Genomic DNA, 21,473 nt, shown 5'->3' with positions numbered 1-21,473 from the left:
ATACCTTCATGGATTCATAATAGGATGACATTTTTGGGAGGTGGTGGAAAGTGGGAGGTGGGGCTTACTTGGAGGAAGTAGGTCATAACGGGCATGCCCTGGAAAGATACCTCGTCCCCAATACCTTCCTGTCTCTCTCTGCTTCCAGGCCACCATGAGTGTGCAACTCGCTGTACTACACCCTTTTTCCAGGCTGTTCTGCCATATCGTTCTGCTTCACCACAGGCCCAGAAACATGGCACCAATAGACCAGGGACTGAAATCATGAGCTAAAATAAATCCTTCCTCTCTTAAGTTGTTTATCTCAGGTATTTTGTCATGGAGACAAAGTGGAACACAATTGTGGACTGGATGGCATCTCTGTTGTGTCTACTATATATGTTAAAATGTTAACTGTGGTTATTTTAAGAAAGTGGGACTAAGAGAGTGGTTTTTACTTTACAGTTTATATGCATTGTGTTTTTTTGAATTTTGTTTACAGTGAGACCATGTTTCTTTTATGTTGAGTAAAACAAAGTTATTCCAATTCCATTTTGAGACAAAAAGATAAAGAATAAAAACTTACTACTGAAGTCTATAGAAAAGAATACTCAGAGGAATGTAGCAGTTCTGTTTAAATATTTACTGGCTACTTTATAGAAGAGTATTTGTATAACCCCAAGGCTATTTATGGCTTTCTGGATCAGAACTAGCATTAGTGAATAGAAGGAAGCTATGGAGAGACTTGCTAAACATAAAAGCGAACTCTCAAAGTCACAATTTTCTAAAGAGAAAGTACACTATCTCAGGAAATACTAAATTTTCACATAGGTTCAAAAAAGAAAAAAGTCAGGTGATCACTCAGAGGAGGTAATATCATGGGGTAAAATATCGAAAGGGTGTGTGAGCCAAGTGATCTTGAGTCCCCTTTCAACTGTAATTGTGATTTTCCAATGGCTAAATCTGTTTTTTTAGGTTCATTTTGTTCATGTATTGTCAAAAAAGAGTTTTAACTTTTTTAGGCCAAAAATTTCCTTTGTCTATGATATACATGAAATTAAGAGAAAAATGTTCCTGTTTTTATCTTTGTATCTTACTCCACCCTCCTTTTTCTTTTGGAGACAAGGTCTTGCTATGTAGCCCAGGCTAGCCTTGAACTCATGATCCTACTTTGTCAGTCTCCTGAGGGCTAGGATTACAGGCGTGCATCACCAAGTTCAGTTTACTCTCCCTTTTTGCCATATGTCTAAAAATCAAATAAGCAAACTGAACGTTACCTTGCATTACTGTTCACTTTTTATTATCTACATAGAGTTATCAATGTATTTTTGAGAGCTATGTCTTTTTTGATTACAAAAACAGAATCTCATGGTCTTAATCCATGAAGCAAGGAAATAGAAGTTGAGAGTTTTTTGTTTGTTTTCAGAGCAGCAATTCACTCAGCTAAAAATTTACATGTTTCAGGTAGGTGAAAAATGAAAAAAATTATGTATTTGCAGGTGATCTGATTAGGTGACTGAGTTCAATTGGAGTGTTGTGTGGAACTTCTGGGAAGATACTTAAAATTCTTTTTAAAAATTTATTTATTTTTTGTTTTTTTTTAAAATTTTTTTATAGGGGAGAGCACGAACACAGTTCCCCACTACCACAAATTATGCAGTCGAGTTTCCCACATTTGGGGAAATTGCAGGGGTCAGCACATCCGGAGTGCAATGGATAAACCTCGCCCTGGGAAAACCACCTTCCTGATCATCGTATCTCCCCTGCCAGGTAAGTATTTAAATTTATTTTTAACTCATACACCAAAGCATAAAACCTGCACTTATTAATGGGCTACCACTCTTTATATATACTGTGTATGTGTACATACATGCACATATACTGTAATGTTTAAATCAAGTTAAAGATATTTTATTTACTCAAACATTGATCATTTCTTTATGGTGAAAACATTCAGAATCCTTTTTCTAGCTTTTGTGCACAGTACATTTTTATTATCTGTAGTCACCCTACTGGGCGAGATACACCAGAGCTCCTTGTTCCTATCTCCCTGCAACTGAGTTTTTCCATACCCTCCCACCTTACTTTCTCCTGGCCTCCTTGTGGTTACCACTAATCTCAGCTTCCACCAGATCAATCTATTTAGATTTCACATATCAGTAAGATCATGAAGTACTTGTCCATCTGACCCTGGCTTATTTCACTTAACATAATGATTACCTACCTGTTCCACCCATGTTGCTGCAAATGACAGGATTTCATTATTTTTTTATGGCTGAGTATTATTCTACTGTGCATATATACCGCTTTTTTAAAAACCCTTTTCTCAGCTGATGGACACTTAGGTTATTTCCATTTCTTGACTGTTGTGAACAGTTCTGCAATGACATTCCAGTTTTATTTCCTTTGGTTGTATACCCAATAGTGTGAGTACTGGATTATAAAGTAGTTCTATTTTTAATTTTTTTTTTGGATGAGACTGGGGTTTGAAGTGGGACTGGAGTTTGAACTCAGGGCTTTGTGCTTGCAAAGTAGCCTCTCTTTCACTTTAGCCACAGTCCATTTTACTATGGTTATTTTGGAGACTAGGTTCTCTCAAAATGTTTGGGCAAGGTGGCCTTGAACTGCGATTCTTCTGATCTCAGCCTCCCAAGTAGCTAGGATTACAGGCACTGACACGCGGCTATTTTTAGTTTTTTGAGGAACTTCTGTACCGTTTTCCATAATGACTATACTACTTTACATTCTTATTAATAACATACAGTGGTTCTCTTTTTTTTCACATCCTTGCCAGCACTTGTTATCTTTAGTCTTTTTGTTAATAACCATTCTTACTCGGTGAGATGTTTTTTAATGGGAACTGGTTTGGTTCCAAAAGGAGTCATTTATCTTTTCTACTATCTGAAATGTGAGTGGTGGCTAGAGTTCAGTAGTCATCCTGGTTCATGAGGTGACTTTGAGAATGAAAGCCACTCACTAAGGACAGTAGAAAAGAGAGAATGAGTCAGAGCCCCTGATGCTCTTGTTGGAGCCACCATGTCGGCTCTGTAGTTTTAGAGGAGAGAATGAACCCTTGTGTGCTTAATCTTGTTTAGATTTTGGAGGGGAGAGGCAATATTGAAGATTGAACTCAGGGTCTTGAGCTGGCTAGGAATGTGCTTCACCACTTGAGCTATGCACCCAGCTCTTTTTGCTTTAGTTATTTTTCACATAGGGTCTTAGTTTTGTCTGGGCCCAGCCTTGTACTACAATCCTCCTATCTCTGCCTCCCAAGTAGCTGGGACCCTAGTCACTTTTTTTTTTGAAACAGGTTCTCACTATGTAGCCCAGTCTGGCCTTGAACTTGAGATCCTCCTGCCTCAGCCTTCCAAGTATGAGGATACAAGTGTGTACCACCACAGGTGGCCAAGATTTTATTTTTAATATCTGTTTTTGCAGTTCCTGATACAGTGAGTATTTCTGTTTAGCATTATTTGTGATCTCCTTTGATGCCAGTGATTGCATTGAGAGTAAGGGTAATTTATGATAAGGAAAGACTTTGGCACCTGGAGCCTGACACCTCACAATCATTTAACTTGCTTCTAGCAAGTAGTTTTAGGCATGAGGGAGAGAGTAACTAGAATAACAATAGGTAATATCTAGCTGGTGGCAATACAACTGTAATCCTAGCTACTCAGCAGACAGAGATCAGAAGGGTGGTTCGAAGCCAGGCTGGACAAATAGTTCTCAAGACCCTATCTCGAAAAACCCTTCACAAAAATAGAACTGGTGGAGTGGCTCAAGGTGTAGGCCCTGAGTTCAAGCCCCAGTACCACAAAAAAAAAAAAAAAAGAATAGGTAATGTCTGCCCTGTGTTTATTTAAGACATCTTAAAGAGCCTGGGTGTGAGCTGGAAGCATGGCTTAATTGGTAGAGCACCTGCCTAGTAAGTACAAGGTCCTGAGTTCAAACTCTAGTACTGTCAAGAAGAGGAGGCTGGGTGCAGTGGCTCATGCCTGTATTTCCAGCTACTTAGGAGACAGAGATAGAAGGATTGTGGTTTGAGGCCAGCCTGGGCAAAAAGTTAGTGAGGTGCTATCTCAAAGAACAATCCTGGTGTGGTGGGGCATATCTGTAATTCCAGCTAAGGCATGGGTTGGAGGATCATCATACAGGGCTGGCCCTTGGTAAAAGCAAGACCCCCCTCTGAAAAAGCTAAAGCAAAAAGGATTGGGGGTGAATTCAGGTGGTACAGTGCTGTCCAGGAAGTATAAGACCCTGACTTCAAACTTTAGTGCTGCGAAAAAAAAAACCAAAAAACTAAAGGTAATTAGAGTTGTTAAAGTCAATAGAAATATGTACAAAATGTATAATTTCAGCAATTGTTTATTAAGAGTAAAATAATCCAAATGTGTGATGTAGCTTAAATGGCAGTGATTTTACATTTTTACTATTTTTTGGATATGGGAAGAAAAACTATTATTTTATATAATGTGTATGCAGACAGACATGACTGTTTAATTTTGTTGTCCAAGAGCTTTTCTTATTTTTCATTGTTTGGCGGTGGGGGTGGGGATGGTGGTGGTGGTGGTGTGGTGGTGCTGGGGATCAAACCCGGGTCCTTAAGCATGCTAAGCAAGTTGCTCTGTCTCTGAATCACATCCCCTGCCTTTGTTCACTGTTTTCAAATGACACGAGATGTTTTGACAGCCCCATCTCTTAGGTGGTACTTAGAGGGACAAGACAGATAGTTATGTTTTATGCTTGCTGTTAATCATCAGTGGGTAAGGTACTTGAATTCTGAGCTGATTGTTCTCCAGATTTATTTTCCACACCTCTCTGCCCCACTCTTTGCCCCTGGAGGTGGATCCAGGTGAACTGTGTTATGTAGACTTCCTTGTCCTCTGACTTCCGCTTGGTTCAGGTAATCGGACATACCAGCAAGGAGTTTGAGGGGTGTGAGGAGGGAATAAGGAGGATCAGGGCATTTCTTTTCTCCTCCCCTTCCTTGAAGCTGTTATCTGACTGTAGCTTCAGCTGTACAAACACTGGTTTCCATTTCCCCAACTCCTCCATCTTTCCAGCCCCAATTTGTCCTTTCAGACGTAGGGGTGGCAGTAGTCCCAGCATGCTCACAATCCCTGTTTGGTCTCATGACCCTATTCACACACCTGTAGACAGCATTTTTATTATCTTCCAACCTCAGCTGAGTATCCTCTTTGTATACTGCTGAGACCCGTGCTCTGAGAATGGACTAAGACAAGAGAGTATATCGTTCCCTAGTGACAGAAGGAATGCACCTTCTTCTTCAAAATTAAGCTTCTTAACAGACGACATGAAACATACAGGTCCACCCCACCCCTTTGGAAATCTTTAAAAATAAGAGAAATGCCTTTTTAAAATAATGATTGTTATATCTTTGTTTAGTCTTACTCAGTCATTTCAGTGCTCTTGTACAGGATTTTTAAAAAAAATTTGAACACAAATTGTCTTTTGCTATTTAAAATCTTAAGCCCCACCTCCTTAGACAGCAAAGATTTATGTGGACACCAATAAAATGGTGGGTGGATAGCCAAAGGAGCATACTACCTGCTCTTTTTTTTTTTTTTTTTAACCTCAGTCATCTTAAAGAAGAGTCACTGCAAAAGTATTTCCTTGGGTTTTGTTTATGATTATATAATCTTGGGAGTTGAGAATAGAATTTTTAAAATGTAAAATTTATTCCAGCTGGACTTCAGAGATTTTCTCCTGTAGATGTTTGTCTTCTCTTAGAAAACAGAAGCCAAAGCCATACTAATGTCTAAGATTGAAATAGTGAATATGTTTTGGTTTGAAGCATATTATAAATATAAAGATAATTTCATTTTTATCACATGATCGAGATTTACTAACCTGATAGTTGACCCAATAGTATTTCTGCCTCAATCTTGGGAGAAATTATGCAATGAGAGAAGTCCTCTGTCTCTGATCCAACAATCTTGAAATTTTTCTCTCCCCACAGTCATGAGTTAGGTGGGTCAATAAAAACCTGGAATCTCTTACTGCCACCTGGAGGTTCTACAGTTAACTTTGTATCTCCTAGGCTGATTTCCTCAGAGCCTGACTCTCTTAAGGATGAAAAAGATGGAAAGCAGCAGAGTAAGCTAAGGTCTTCTATAAATCATAACCATGGTAAAGGAACAAATGCCAACAATATGAGTATTTGCTACTTTGGAAACAGAGTTTTTTTTTTTTTCTTTTCCACCTTTGTTGCTCCTAACTCGCTTTGATACAAATTCCTCCCAACTAATCAAGGTTTCATTAAACTTGGTTACTAACTTCTAAAACCAAGTGATTTTGGTTAAGTTTTACCTTTTGGATCAATATACCTTAAGTATATAGGGGTGGTGAATAGGAATCTTGAAGAATTCCTTTGATGAATTTGTACTATTTCAGTCTTAGGGAATACCCATTATAGAAATCTCTGGAGCTGTTTCCTGTTTGGTGTTCCATGAAGCATAAGGCAAATGACCTTTAGATTATCTCATCAAAAGGTGATATTTCTGAATATCAACCCATCTTTCTCTTCCCTGTAGAATCTAGTGTCTAGCTGGTCTCATTTGGAGTTCTTGATGTTTAAGTCTCATTACCCAAGCCCAATATTGTCTTCAGTTTCCAAATGATCACTAGTGCTGCCTACCAATAACGGAAGACTATGACTGTAATCTCTCATGACATACAGAATATACTTACTCTCATGAAATGGTATTTCCTGACTTCTTCCTTCTGTTTCAAGTGGTTTCTGGGGCCTATATAGTATTGGGGAGTTTGTTCATCTCCTTTAAGACCCAGAGACTGAGACCTCTTGGCTAAACATGGTGTGCTACACAAGTACATATACCAATCAGAATTCTGGCTTTAGTAATTTCCCATATCTCCCATGACATATTACCATAAGCTTAGTGGTACAAAGCAATGAAAATTTGTTTTTCCTATGGGTCTCGAGGACAGGAGTCCAAAATCAGTTCCACCAGGCTTACAGTAAGTTATTAGCAGGGCTTGTTCCTTTTGGAGGTTCTGAGAGATGATTTTCTTTCCTTGCCTCTTCCAGCTTCTAGTGGCTTCCTGAATTCCTTGACTTGTATCCTCTCCCTCCATCTTCAAACACATCACTCCAATTTTTACTTCAACCATTGCATTGCTGTGTCCTCTGACTCTAATTTTGCCTCCTCCCTAATAAGCCAAGGACTCTCCCCTTTCAAGATTTTTAACTTAGACATATCTGTAAAGTGTCTTTTTCTATATAGAGTAACATTTATGGGTTCCATGGGTTAAGACTGGGATATACATGGGGTCTATGTCAACCTAACACACCTGTTAAGACTCTTTTCGGTTTGTGCCCAAGAATTCCAAGATGTTGGCTAGAGGGAGGAAGCAGAAAGCGTGCCTCCTAAAGTAAAATGTTGGAGAGACACTGGAGATACACCTTACAGGAAAAACCACCGAGAAGAGACAAAACTTTGACTCCTCCACACCTCCAGCCTGCACAGTGAATCTTCACGTCACGTTAAATGGAGAAACCAGGAAGGCTCCCGGGCCTCCAGTTGCCCGCACCCAGACAGCTTGGGAAGACGCGGACCACAAGGTGATGTAAGTGGTACGCGGTACTCCCACAGACAAGCCTGGGCCAGATCAGCATAGCCCCCTGGACAGACCGACATCCACCCAGGGAAAAAAGAGAAATTGAATAATAAACAATAACAACAACAACAAAAAAATGTAGCAAAGAGGGTGGGGCACCCTGAGCACTGACGAAGGGGGGAGGGGAATCCCTTATGGAACTGTAAATAAACAAGCTGGCCGGAGAAGGCAGGAGCAGTAGCACACACCCAGCAACCAGGAGCAGGAAAGCTTGTAAAAGCAGAGGAGGGAGGAAAACTCCACAGGAGAGTGGGGAAGACCACTTCCCACGTGAGCTGTAAATAAACAAGTCAGTCAGAGAAGGCAGGAGTGGTGGCATATGCCCAGCAATCAGGAGCGGGAAAGCTTGTAAAAGCAGCAGTTGGAGGAAAACTCCACAGGAGAGGGGGGAAGACCCACTTCCCACATGAGCTGTAAATAAACATGCTGGCCTGAGAAAGCAGGTGCAGTGTCACCTCCCCAGTGTGCTTGGAAAGGGGAAAGCTTGTAGCAGCGGCTTGTGCACAGGAGAACTCTGAGTAAACAAAGCCTGCGGGGCCAGATGAGTGCTAAGGTCACTCCTAACATCTGTATAAATAAAGCCTCCAGCAACAGCAGGCTGACAGCAGTGGGCAGGCAAGCCACTGCAGCAGATTGCCATTCACAGGACTGTCTCAAGACTTTTTTTTTTTCGTTCCCTACCTTTGATGAGACAACAACCAAACTACACCTGCATGCTGAAAAACTTACTGAAATTGTATTGCACTTGAACTTGGGACGCTTTGTGGGTTTTTTTTGTTTGTTTGTTTTGTGTGGTTTTGTTTTATTTTGTTTTTCTAGTTTTTTTCCCCTTTGATAAGACAACCACAGAACTACTTCTGAGGCACCATCTCCAGGATTGGAGGCTGAGGGACGAGCACCAAAATTATTAAGACTGAAACTTTATTGCATTTGAACTTGGAGATTTTTTAAATATTTATTTATTTATTTTTTATTTTTGTTTTTATTTTTTATTTTCAATCCTCTCTCTGTCTCTCTAATGCCTGTTCAGCTTACAGTTGATTAGTATACTATCTCTCCCTGTTTATATCTTTGACACTTTTTTGTTTGTTTCTTTGTTTTGTTTTTTCTACTTGTTTATTTGTTTTCCCCTTTTCCTTTAACTTCTTTGCTTTCCATCTCCTCTCACCCTTCCATTCTAAATATCATCAGTGCTATTATTGCAAGGTAGAAAATACTTAATTGCACACAGTACAGGGACAATAAGAACACCAAGGGCAATGATGGGAAGACAGAGAAAACAGGGAAACCAATTTCCCCACAGCAAAAAATTAGTACAGGAACCAGAGGGAAATGAAGAAAACAGATATTCAGATCCAGACTCCAAAAAAAATGAAGATAAACTATGCCAAAGAACCCAATGAAGCCCACAAGAATAATCTAAAAGAAGAAATACTACAGGTACTGAATGAGAATTTTATAGAGATGATACTGGATATGGTCAACCAAAATGTACAGGAGACACTCAAGAAATTCTAAGACAACAAAAATAGAGAATTTGAAAAGCAAAAGAAGAAATAAAGGAAACCATAGAAGCACTGTATAAACATCAAAGTGAAAGAAAGAACACAATTAATAAAGAGATAAGTGAACTCAGAACAAAAATAGACACATTAACGAGGAAACTACCCAGGATATGGAAAACCTCAGAGAAAAGAATGAAACAGAATTGCAAAACAAAATGGAAGGCCAATCCAGCAGAATAGAACAAACAGAAGACAGAATCTCAGAACTTGAAGATGAAATGGTAATTAAAGGAAAAACCGAAGAACTATTAATTAAACAACTCAAGACCTGTGAAAAGAAAATGCAAGAACTGACCGACTCCATCAAAAGACCAAACATGAGAATCATGGGCATCAAAGAAGGAGAAGAGGTGCAAGCAAAGGGATTGCATAATATATTCAACAAAATAATAACAGAAAATTTCCTAACTCTAGAGAAAGATATTCCTGTACAGATGCAAGAGGCCTCCAGGACACCAAACAGATCAGATCAAAATAGGACTACCCCATGACATATCATCATTAAAACAACAAGTACAGAAAATAGGGAAAGAATATTGAAGGCTGTAAGAGAGAAAAAACAAATAACATACAAAGGTAAACCCATCAAAATCACAGCAGACTTCACAACAGAAACATTAAAAGCAAGAAGAGTGTGGGGTGAGATCTTCCGGGCACTGAATGAAAATAACTTTAACCCCAGGATACTATACCCAGCAAAACTATCATTCAAAATAGATGGAGCAATAAAAGTCTTCCATGATAAGCAGAAACTAAAACAAAGCCACCACTACAAAAGATTTTTCAAAGATTCTGCACACAGAAAGTGAAACCCAACATAACCATGAAAGGGCATGCAGCACCAAACTGCAGGAAAAGAAAAATCAAGAAAGTAGAGAGTAACCTCAACTTAGGTACAGACAATCAAACCTCCAAAGAACTAAGACAACTAAATGACAGGAATCACCACATACCTATCAGTACTAACACTTAATGTTAATGGACTTAATTCACCCATCAAAAGACACTGTTTGATGAAATGGATTAAAAAGGAAGATCCAACAATTTGTTACTGACAGGAGACCTATCTCACTGACAGAAATAAGCACAGGCTTAGGATGAAAGGCTGGAAGAAGATTTACCAAGCCATTGGCCCCCCAAAACAGGCAGGAGTAGCAATACTTATCTTAGACAAAGTAGACTTCAAACATACATTGATCAAACAAGATAAAGAAGGACATTCCATACTAATAAAAGGGGAAATAGACCAAAAGGAAATAACAATTATCAACCTATGCGCACCCAATGTCAACATACTCAATTTCATCAAACATACCCTGAAAGACCTAAAAGCATATATTAACTCCAACACAGTGGTTGTGGGAGACTTTAACACCCCATTATCATTAATAGATAGGTCATCCAAACAAAAAAATCAATAAAGAAATTCAAGATCTAAAAAATACAATAGATCAAATGGGTCTACTTGATGTCTACAGAACATTCCATCCAACTTCTACACAATATACATTCTTCTCAGCAGCCCATGGAACCTTCGCCAAAATAGATCATATCCTAGGGCACAAAGCAAGCCTCAGCAAACATAAGAAAATAGAAATTATACCATGCATACTATCAGATCACAATGCAATAAAACTAGAACTCAACAACAAAAGTAAAGACAAAAACCATGCAAACAGCTGGAAACTGAATAACTCATTACTTAATGAAAAATGGGTCATTGATGAAATAAAAAGTTCCTGGAAGTCAATGAAAATGAAAACACAACCTACCGGAACCTATGGGACACAGCAAAGGCAGTCCTGAGAAGAAAGTTTATAGCCATGAGTGCATATATTAAAAAGACTGAAAGATCCCAAATCAATGACCTAATGATACATCTCAAACTCCTAGAAAAACAAGAACAAGCAAATCCAGAAACAAATAGAAGGAGAGAAATAATAAAATAAGAGCTGAAATCAATGAAATACAAACCAAAAATACCATACAAAGAATTAATGAACTAAAAAGTTTGTTCTTTGAGAAAATAAAGAAGATGGACAGACCCCTGGCAAACCTGACTAAAATGAGAAGAGGAAAAACCCAAATAAGTAGAATCAGGAATGCAAAAGGGGAGATAACAACAAACACCATGGAAGTCCAGGAAATCATCAGAGACTACTTTGAGAACCTATATTCAAATAAATTTGAAAATCTTAAAGAAATGGACAGATTTCTAGATACATACGATCATCCAAAACCAAACCAAGAGGAAATTAATCACCTGAATAGATCTATAACACAAAATGAAATTGAAATAGCAATCAAGAGTCTCCCCAAAAAGAAAAGTCCAGGACCTGATGGATTCTCTGCTGAATTCTATCAGACCTTTAAAGAAGAACTGACACCAACCCTCCTTAAACTGTTCCACGAAATAGAAAGGGAAGGAAAACTGTCTTAACACAGTTTATGAAGCCAGTATTACACTTATCCCAAAACCAGGCAAAGACACCTCCAAAAAGGAATACTACAGGCCAATCTCCTTAATGAACATTGATGCAAAAATCCTCAATAAAATAATGGCAAAACAAATCCAACAACATATCTGAAAGATCATTCACCATGACCAAGCAGGCTTCATCCCAGAAATGCAGGGGTGGTTCAACATATGAAAATCAATAAACGTAATAAACCACATTAACAGAAGCAAAGACAAAAACCACTTGATCATCACAATAGATGCAGAAAAAGCCTTTGATAAGATCCAACACCATTTCATGATAAAAGCTCTAAGAAAACTAGGAATAGAAGGAAAGTACCTCAACATTATAAAAACTATATATGACAAACCTACAGCCAGCATTATACTTAATGGAGAAAAACTGAAACCATTCCCTCTAAAATCAGGAACTAGACAAGGATGCCCACTATCTCCACTCCTATTCAACATAGTACTGGAATTCCTAGCCGGAGCAATTAGGCAAGAAGAAGGAATAAAAGGAATACAAATAGGCAAAGAAACTGTCAAAATATCCCTATTTGCAGATGACATGATCTTGTACCTTAAAGACCTAAAAAACTCTACTCAAAAGCTCCTAAACACCATCAATAGCTATAGCAAGGTAGCAGGATATAAAATCAACGTAGAAAAATCATTAGCATTTCTATACACTAATAATGAACAAACTGAAAAAGAATGTATGAAAACAATTCCATTTACAATAGCCTCAAAAAAAATCAAATATCTAGGTGTAAACCTAACAAAGGATGTGAACGACATTTACAAGGAAAACTATAAACTTCTGAAGAAAGAGATTGAAGAAGACTATAGAAAGGGGAGAGATCTCCCATGCTCATGGACTGGTAGAATCAACATAGTAAAAATGTCTATACTCCCAAAAGTAATGTACATGTTTAATGCAATTCCCATCAAAATTCCAATGACATTCATGAAAGAGATTGAAAAATCTACCGTGAAATTTATACGGAAACACAAGAGGCCACCAATAGCCAAGGCAATACTCAGTCAAAAGTACAATGCTGGAGGTATCACAATACCTGACTTCAAACTATATTACAAAGCAATAACAATAAAAACAGTATGGTACTGGCACAAAAACAGACATGAAGACTAGTGGAACAGAATAGAGGACCCAGATATGAAGCCACACAACTATAACCAACTTGTCTTTGACAAAGGCGCTAAAAATATATGATGGAGAAAAGACAGCCTCTTCAACAACAACTGCTGGGAAAACTGGTTAGCAGTCTGCAAAAAACTGAAACTAGATCCATATATATCACCCTATACCAAGATTAACTCCAAATGGATCAAGGATCTTAATATCAGACCCCAAACTCTAAAGTTGATACAGGAAAGAGTAGGAAATACTCTGGAATTAGTAGGTATAGGTAAGAACTTTCTCAATGGAACCCCAGCAGCACATCAACTAAGAAATAGCATAGACAAATGGGACTTCATAAAATTAAAAACTTCTGCTCAACAAAAGAAATGGTCTCTAAACTGAAGAGAACATCCACAGAGTGGGAGAAAATATTTGCCAGCTACACATCAGACAAAGGACTGATAATCAGAATATATAGGGAACTTAAAAAACTAAATTGTCCCAAAACTAATGAACCAATAAAGAAATGGGCAAGTGAACTAAAGAGAACTTTCTCAAAAGAAGAAATTCAAATGGCCAAAAAACACATGAAAAAATGCTCACCATCTCTAGCAATAAAGGAAATGCAAATTAAAACCACACTAAGATTCCACCTCACCCCTGTTAGAATAGCCATCATTAGCAACACCAACAACAACAGGTGTTGGTGAGGATGTGGGGAAAAAGGAACCCTCTTACACTGTTGGTGGGAATGTAGACTAGTACAACCACTCTGGAAAAAAATTTGGAGGCTACTTAAAAAGCTAAACATTGATCTACCATATGATCCAGCAATACCACTCTTGGGGATATACCCAAAAGACTGTGACACAGGTTACTCCAGAGGCACCTGTACACCCATGTTTATTGCAGCACTATTCACAATAGCCAAGTTATGGAAACAGCCAAGATGCCCCACTACTGACGAATGGATCAAGAAAATGTAGTATCTATACACAATGGAATTTTATGCAGCCATGAAGAAAAATGAAATGTTTTTATTAGCTGGTAAATGGATGGAATTGGAGAACATCATTCTGAGTGAGGTTAGCCTGCCCCAAAAGACCAAAAATCGTATGTTCTCCCTCATATGCGGACATTAGATCAAGGGCAAACACAACAAGGTGATTGGACTTTGATCACAAGATAAAAGCAAGAGCACACAAGGGAGATATGAGGATAGGTAAGACATCTAAAAAACTAGATAGCATTTGTTGCCCTCAATGCAGAGAAACTAAAACAGATACCTTAAAAGCAACTGAAGCCAATAGGAGAAGGGGACCAGGAACTAGAAAAAAGGTTAGATCAAGAAGAATTAACCTAGAAGTTAACACACATGCACAGGAAATCAATGTGAGTCAACTCCCTATATAGCTATCCTTATCTCAACTAGCAAAAACCCTTGTTCCTTCCTATTATTGCTTATACTCTCTCTTCAACAAAATTAGAGATAAGGGCAAAATGGTTTCTGCTGGATATTGAGGGGGGGAGTGGGGTGGCTGGTAAGGGAGGTGGTGGGGGGAGGGGGGAGAAATGACCCAAACATTGTATGCACATATGACTAAAAAAAAAATTAAAATAAAAGGACTCTTTTCAGTGAATGTGTCAGCTGCAGAGAACCACTTTACCTGACATTTCACCCGCTCTGGGCAGGTGACTGAGTGAAGGTATAATGATGGCTAGCACAGTGCAGGCATTGATAAGACATGTCCTCCAGCATGTAGAGACAAATGTTATAAAGACTTAAGTGCTTGCCACATATCTATAGGCATTTTAAGGATCCATTAGTCAGGGTGGGCCTGAATTATCTTTTCCAAAGTAAAATTATTGCACATTGTACTTCTTACATTAAAAAGAAGCACAACAGATGATGTGTTTCTAAGCTCTACAGGTAGCATAACTGCCTACTTAGGTATACTTCTTCAGCCCATATACTGGGTGACATTACAGGTTGACAGCTTCAGATGGGATTCAAAGTAAGAAAGACCTCAGCAACAGGTTAGACTGGTGCAAGCAGCCTTGCCTCTTGGATCATACAATTTGTAGAATCTATGATATTAAACATGCTAATTGTGAGACAAGATGTTGTATGGAGTTTGTGGTAAGTCCTGGTAGGCAAATCAGGTTCTGGAGTAAAGCAGTCCCATTTTTAGTAGAGTATTAAATGCTTTTTTGATGTGGTCCTGGCTCCAAAAGAAGAATAGATGTCTGGCCATGAAATATCAAGTGGTTTTGTATATGGAAATTTCCATGATGAGCCAAGTACTGTCAGATTTAAAATGGTAAAGTTAGGCAGGTACAGGAAGATAGAGGCAGTACATATATCACCAGATTGCAAAAACAAGCATCATGAATAGGTATCATAGATCCCTGTGGCATTGTAACTTTTATCAATGCCCTTTTCTCTAATGCTTGTGGTTTTTTGAAAGGATTCTACCTGAATGATAAAGGAAAACAACTCAAGCTGAGTTACAGATTATCTCTGTATATAGATGCAAGTCAGAAATAGCCTCATTCAAAGTTTGCCTTGGAAGAGAGAAGTCCCTGGGAACCATTGTCTGCTCTATCCTATGCACAAGTACACTTCTTCCTACTTTCACTGGCACAGTTTTTCCCCACCTAACATAGCTTCTGCCTCATTATATTTTCAAACCATTAACCTTTCAAATAATTTTATGGAATCTACTTACTTGCCTTTTAAAAGAATTATTGCCCATAACTTTGTCAAGTTCCCTCTGTTTTAGAGCAGGAATCTTATTCAACATGTAGATTAGTTACCATTTTGACCCAAGAACTGTACATCATTGTCACAGCTCATGACTCTGACAGTATATGTTTCTTGAGATATGGGGTAGTTTCAGAAGACTTGGCTACTTTACAACTTTGTCTTCATGGTGATTAAAGAAATAATATTAAACTCAAAGCAAGCAAGACTTATTAAACATGATAATCTGCTAAAAATAGGTTAGGATATTGTTTTATTTTATTTTGAGACACTTTCTAGCTATGTATCCTAGGCTGGCCACTATGTAGCCCAGGCTGGCCCTGAACTTATGATTGACCTGTCTCTATCTCCTGAGTGCAGGGTTTATTCTTTTTTTGGGGTGGGGGTACTCGAGTTTGAACTGTGGGCCTCACACTTGCTAGGCAGGCACTCTACCACTTGAGCCATTCTGCTAGCCCTTTTATGTGTTGAATATTTTTGGGATAGGATCTCAGGACCTATTTGCCCAGGGCTGACTTTGAACTGTGATTCTCCTGATCTCTGTCTCCTGAATAGCTAGGATTACAGGCATGAGCCACTAGTACCTGGCTGAGTGCTGGGTTTATAGTGTGCACTATCACACCTGGCCTAGGATGTTTTTTTAATGGTAAAAGGAAATGGTTTCTAAAAAGACAAAAATAGACTGAAACTTTCTGATCAGACATATCGACCAAAAGATAAATGCAAAGAGAAAGGTTACTTGCAGAAACAAAAAATGGAAATAAAAATCAGAAAGAAACCGGGAGCATGAGCCAATTCATATTTTTGGCCCTTCTACCTGTGTACTGTGAAAGAAATTCTGACAGTACTTTAAGTAAGTATGCCTTTTTTGATCATTAATTATTTTCTTTCAAGTCTGACTGGAAAATACTATGATAGACATATTCTCTTATAAGGCAGATCATTTGATCAGAGGAAAATTTGTTTAGTATTATTATTTAGCTGTACCACAGAACATTTCCCTTTATAAATTGTACACAAAGGGGTATGTGAAGGAAGTTTCTCATATGTATTATGAAATGAAGAGTTCATTTGACTCAAGAATCTGCCAGAACTCAGAAGAGGCAGTGGAATTTAGTAGATTTCCACTAGATGGCAAGCAGTGTCTTCCAATTTCTCAGTGGCATCAAGCTACAAACTTGCTGCTATTTAAAAATGATATCTTTGCATTCAATAGCTGCACTCATTACAAAAAATGATAAAGGCACACATTCACAAATTTATCCAAAGTTAGAATCAAGTTATTCAACTGAAACTGAAAATATACTGCAATATTTAAAGGTTTTATTTGAAGAAAACTCATTCATTAATTCATTTGACAAACACTAAGTGCCTCATATGTGTTTTCAATTTTTGTTTCATTCACTGCCCCTACCAGTGAGGTTAGATGTTTTTATTACTCTCAGTTTAAAGACTCCAAAACTGATATCTACAGAAATTAAATAATTAATTGGCCCAAAATGTGCAGGTTAAAACCTATACAGTTTGTTCCTGAGCTTGTTCTCCTAATCACTACTTCTTGGGGCCTATCATAAATAAATTGTAGCAAACGAGCTTAAAGTGTTTAACACAGTGTTTTATACATAGTACTATTAAAAGTATGTTATTATTTTTTATTGTTATAGATATTTTCAGGGTTAAATCTTTTGGTATTACTTTTATGAAAGTTTGTAAAAGGTATGTTATTTTTTTCTTGTTACAGATATTATCCGGCATTGACCTTATGAAAAAATTGTATAAAGAAATAAAAATGGGGCAGGGAGTGGTGTGACAGACCTATAATACCTGCTACCTGGGAGACAGCAGTAGGAGGATTATACTCAGAGGCCAATCTGGGCAAATGTATGAGACTATCAAAACAAACTAAAGCAAAAAGGGCTTGGGGCATGATGCAAGTGGTAGAGCACATGCTTATCAAGAGCATAGTCTTGAGTGCTGCCAAAAAATTTAAAATATGTTAAATCATGTTAGATCACATAATGTCTGTATAATGTTACCTATCATGGGCCTATGCAAGATGGAAAGAAATGACATAAAACTCTGCAAATGGACCTCAGAAGGAGACAAAGATATAGAGAGACACAGAGTGAGAATGAGAGAAACATACATGTGAAGCTACCTGAGGAATCCCTTGGTAAGGAATCATAATTTCAGTAAAAGAAACTCTTTCCCTATGAGCCCTTCTTGTTGTGAAAGAATTTTATATAAATACAGATTCAATGAAATGAAAGTTTAAAGACAATAATGTAAAACAACAGAATGAAATAAAAAGACAAATGCAAGGCCAAGGAAATAAGGTGCAAAATATTTTAAATCTAACAAATACATTTAAAAATAGGAATGGAAGAAATGTAGTTAAAATTCAAATTTATGTGACAGGAGAAAATCAAAATGAAAGCAAGATGGAGATGAAAGAAATTAGGAAGAGGCTAACAGATGTAGACAGTTGACAAAATCATTGGCATTGCCAAAGGAAAAAAACAGATGGTGAGGAAAAGTATTCAGAGATATAATAATGGAAAATTTCTTCAGTAAGAAAGTGCACACAACTGACCAGCAAGCCTATAATCCTCAGGAGGCAGAGATTGGGAGGATCATGGTTTGAGGTGAGCCCAGGCAAAAAAGTTCTTGAGATGCCATCTCAACCAATGGCTGGGTGCTGTGGCATTCATTGGCATCCTAACTTCTTGGGGAAGCACAAGTAGGAGAATTGTGGTCCAGTCATAAAGCAAGAGGCTATGACAAAAATAACCAACACCAAAGGGCTGGTGGAGTGTTCAAGAGGTAAAGTACCTGCCAAGCAAGAGTGAGGTCCTCAGTTCAATCTCTAGTACTGTCAAAAAATGTTATCATTAAGATATAAAACATTCAAGGAATAAACATGTAAGAGTTCTTCCTAAAACAAAAAAAATGAGAAAAAAATACCACACCAAGATCTTGTCAAATAAAGTTCAACTAATCAACAAATTAACTTATTAGAGAATCTAGAAATGGAGGCTCATATCTAGTAAGAATCATGATAAATGCTTAGAAGCGTGTTAGGTGTTGGAGACATGAAAGCATTTCTGTCTACAAGGAGTTTAGTGCAGTGGAAATTTCAGAGAAACTAAGTACACTGTAGTAAGTGCTGTTACACTGGGACTAGAGAGGAAAGACTAATTCTGCACAGGGCAAGTGTAACCTGAGACTTGGAGGATGAACACCTGGAAGATAAGAGGCAAATGGCTTAAAGCCTCTAAAGGGAGAAGGAACAAAATGCAAAGGCTTAGCAATTTGAGTTGGCAGAGTGGAATGGCTATACGGTGGGGAATGGGTGGCTGTGTAAAAGTACTTGAAACTGCTTCTGCTAAAAGCACTGACTCCTTACTTGGGCCCACAAATTAGCTGAAAGTTGGAGAAAAGCTTGGCATCCCTGCTTCCATTTTACATCTGTCTCCTTTGCTATGAGTCTCTTCCCCATAGTCACCTTGGTTTCTAGGAAGGTTAGGATTGATTGATAACATATTTATAACAAGGGATTAAAACTGAAACTTATTGTTAGATCCTAGCCCCAAAGGCCTGGGATTCCACATATTGAGGTCAGCCACTCACCTCTCTATGCCAAATAGAGATATGGCGAAGGGAAAAAGGTTTATTCAATGGCACCGACATGCTTCAGGAAGACAATACTTCAGTTCATCTTCAGTCATCTTCAAGATACAGACATAAGCTTTAGGTTTAAATAGAGGAAGAATTGGGCAGAGGGTGAAAGGTATGAATAGCTAAACAGTCCCAGTCATAGTGACAGACAGGTGGTCTGGCAGCTCATTGTCTAAGGATTGGTCAGGTGGGGCCTGTATGATCCTTATCTCAGTCCTTGTTCTCCCTGGGGGAAGTTGTTATGGGAGTCATCAGTTGAGAGCAGCAATCTGGTTTCCATGAGATGATTATTTGTGCTCCAGGGTGCTGGCAATTACTCCAGCTCCAAGTGATTGCCCTCATTTCCAGGGTGGTCTGTTCTGCAAGTCTCACTGTTGCTGATGGGTAGTTTCAGTCCCTCATCTTAAAGATGTTATCTATTAGTCCTGTCCTTCCTAGATTCCAAGTGGCTGTAGGAGAAAATGGCTTGGAACATAGATACAAAGTGGAAGCTGGGATGTCTAGCTTTTCTCCTGTTTTTAATTAATTCATGGGCCCAAGGAAGGAGTCAGTGCTTTTCAGCAAAAGTAGTTTTAGTACCTGTTATAATACTACCCCCTAAGAAAAGAACTGCAGAGCCTCACAGGAAAGACCATTCTCCAAATGAGGACAGTTACCTATCATGATGAGACTGCACCCTAAAAGAGTTGTTATCATCTAATGGGAATCAGATTGCTCCCCACAAGTGATGACAGTGATAATAATTTCTCTGCAACCCCTCCAACAACCAGAATTTAGATAATGATCAACCAGGCCATACTTTGCCTGGGACTGTTTTATTATGTGTACCTCTCACCCCTACTCCAACTCTTTCTCTATTTAACTTAAAGTTCATGTCTGTTCTCTGAAGATGGGCTGAAATGCTTATTTTACTTCTTCCTGGGTCATGCCTATGCTGCATAATAAATCTCCTTTCTCTACCCTTCACCACTACGGCGTGTATTGGAGTGAGTGGCCAGACCTGACATGTGAAACTCCTGTGGTTGGGCCTCTGGTGCAGAACTCCCAGGTACAGTAGGTTAGGAACCTGAAAAGTCATGGCAGCTCATAAAGGGATGTGTATACTTGCTAAGGGGTTTTGTTGCAATCCTATCAATATTGCAGGGTTTTAATCTGGCAAATAACTGATTTTTGCATTAAAAGTGTTTGCTAGAGGGTAGAGTGAAGGAGAAGGGTCATTGGGATGTTACTGCTGTTGATACAAAGTTTCAGTTATGCAAAAAAAGTAAGGTCTACAGATGTGTTGTACAACATAGTTTCTACTCAGTATTGTGCACTTAAAATTTGTTAAGAGGGTAGATCTCATGTTGAAATCTATGAAATAATGCAAGCAAACATAAAGGGACACAAAGAAACCTTTGGAGGTGATGGATATGTTTATTACCTTGATTGTGGTGATGGTATCATGGGTATATGCATGAGTCCAAACTCATCAAATGGTATACACAAATTGTACATAAAACCTACACAAATGCAGGTTTTTCTTTTTTTGTGTATTAATTATGCCTCAATAAAGTTGTTAAAAATCACTCTGGTAATAGCTCAGAGAGATTCAAGAAATTTGTACAATATTCTGATTCAGTTGGTTGCATGAGGTTGTTTAGGAACAGTTTTGTCCAGAGACAAGTGTACAAGTTTCTCTTCTCAGCATACAGGTAGGACAGGGCAGAAAAACAAAAGGGAGGGACCCGTGTCATGATGCTTTGTGACATTGTCATGCCCATATGTTCTGCAGAATCCTATTTCCTATTTGAAATGAGACTTTGCTTTTGACATTATGATTTTCTTCTTGACTTTATCTTGGATGTACTTCTTTAACTTATGTGTAACTGCTGTATTTTGTCTTATTTAGCATCATCTTTTGAAATTTTACATGTGGTAAGTAAGCATATCCATCAAATTTGCTTTTCCTGATCAATTATAATTTTCTTGTAGTTCTCATTCTTGCCACCACAGTTATTTGTTCATTATTTGACAAGTTCGTACAATTTTTTATTCCAGTTAATTTAAAAGGAATACAGGACTCAAAAATACATCTACTATTAATGTGTTTTAGGTATTTAAGCAAGAGTACAAGTTTCTGGCTAAGGAAAGTCAGAGCTAAAAGAGACTTTTAAAGTCTACAATGACAGTGTTTCTCAAACTTTAATGTTAATAGGCATCACCAAGGGTTCTGTTCAAAAT

The 21,473-nt window shown here is 38.2% G+C and overlaps 1 non-coding gene across 1 annotated transcript; it reads right to left on the bottom strand.

Annotated features, from left to right (window-relative positions):
- Positions 1–1,593: 1,593 nt before the first annotated feature.
- LOC141421903 (U1 spliceosomal RNA) lies at positions 1,594–1,757 on the bottom strand. The gene has a single exon (XR_012446593.1). It is a non-coding gene; the product is annotated as a U1 spliceosomal RNA (small nuclear RNA).
- Positions 1,758–21,473: the final 19,716 nt, after the last annotated feature.

Source organism: Castor canadensis, chromosome 3 (genome assembly GCF_047511655.1).
Source record: "Castor canadensis chromosome 3, mCasCan1.hap1v2, whole genome shotgun sequence".
Taxonomy (NCBI): Eukaryota; Metazoa; Chordata; class Mammalia; order Rodentia; family Castoridae; genus Castor; species Castor canadensis.
Note: the sequence above shows the minus strand (reverse complement) of the source record. Positions and strands in the feature narration are given on the sequence as shown.